The sequence below is a fragment of the Galeopterus variegatus genome, unplaced genomic scaffold (assembly GCF_000696425.1).
Source record: "Galeopterus variegatus unplaced genomic scaffold, G_variegatus-3.0.2 Scaffold10847, whole genome shotgun sequence".
Classification (NCBI taxonomy): domain Eukaryota; kingdom Metazoa; phylum Chordata; class Mammalia; order Dermoptera; family Cynocephalidae; genus Galeopterus; species Galeopterus variegatus.
In genome coordinates, this window is record NW_007736958.1 from 50706 (window position 1) to 52221 (window position 1516).

Consider the following 1516-nt stretch of genomic DNA (forward strand, 5'->3'; position numbering starts at 1 on the left):
TCTTTTTTTTTTTCTTTTTGTCTTTTTTCGTGACCGGTAACGGGATTGCAACCCTCAGTGTTGCACCCGCACCGCGACCGGCAACGGGATCGCAGCCCTCGGTGTCGCGCCCGCACCGCGCTCAACCAGTGAGCGGACTGGTCTCTATATGGGATCTGAACCCTCGGCGGGAGCGCCACCACACTCCCAAGTGCCGAACTCTACTGAGTGCGCCACCGGGCCGGCCCGGGGCTGGGTTTCTAATACATAAAACATGAGGGATATGATTCAAGCTTCAAAGAGTTTTGGGGGGACATAATTCAATCCCTTGCACTGACATACCCAGAAACCTGCTTACATACCATGAGGAAATACATCATAAGGTTAAGGAGGTCTGCAGACCAGCCACAAAGAGACTTTTTGTGTTCTACAACAAGGACTAGCTTCCAAGAGACTTATTCTGGAATTTCCAGGCATGCACAGGGAATAAAGGTGGTGTTCTTGAACTTTCCCATCATACTTAAGAGACCATGAAATTTCCTCTGTGGACTGAGATCAGAATGGATTAAACATCTGGCTAATCCCAACTGCTGAAGACATGAAGACCGGGTTGTGGGTGCATGAAGGGTGTTTGCCAGCAGAATCAGAGACACCATGAATATGTTCCAATGTGTGAGGTAATCCATAATGCTCTTATGACCACCTATTTTTTCTGAGTCAATATTACTGTCCAAGAAGGCTCTTGGCTTCTTTATTGTGTTGTCTATTAGCTATAAAAAAAACATGATGACCACATTGATTACATTTACCTTATAATTAGCCCACATACAAGACATTGTAGATTTGCAAAAACAGCTTTTCTGTATGTAACATCTACCTGAAACTCCCATTCCAAAGAAAACTTTCATGACTTTTCCATGATACGGTTTCAGATGAAGGGAGGAAAGATTACAGACTTATGTTTTGGGAGACTTTAAGCTGTTCCATGTCATGATATGTTTCTCCATATTCTTGTTTTTGCAAATCTATCATAAAGCTGGCTTCAGATTTTTGGCTTGCAAATGGTGGCTTTTCTGAAATCCTGACACTTTATGGACCTCTTTTATTTATTCTTGTGAAAATTTTTGCATATGAATTCCATTCTGGGTGAAGATGCTAGTGCCAAACTGGTATTGAATTTCATGTTCCCATTCTGTGTCTGGTGTGTATCATGTAACATCTGTCACCATAATAGCTGAGTTTTTTTTTTAATTTTTTAAATTTTTTAAAAAAGATGACCGGTAAGGGGATCTCAACCCTTGGCTTGGTGTTGTCGTTTTTTTTAAAATTTTTTAAATTTTTTTAAAAAGATGACGGGTAAGGGGATCTCAACCCTTGGCTTGGTGTTGTCAGCACCACGCTCAGCCAGTGAGCAAACCGGCCATCCCTATATAGGATCCGAACCCGTGGCCTTGGTGTTATCAGCACCACACTCAACCGAGTGAGCCACGGGCCGGCCTTTTTTTTTTTTTTTTTTTTAATTTAAAGATCTATTTAA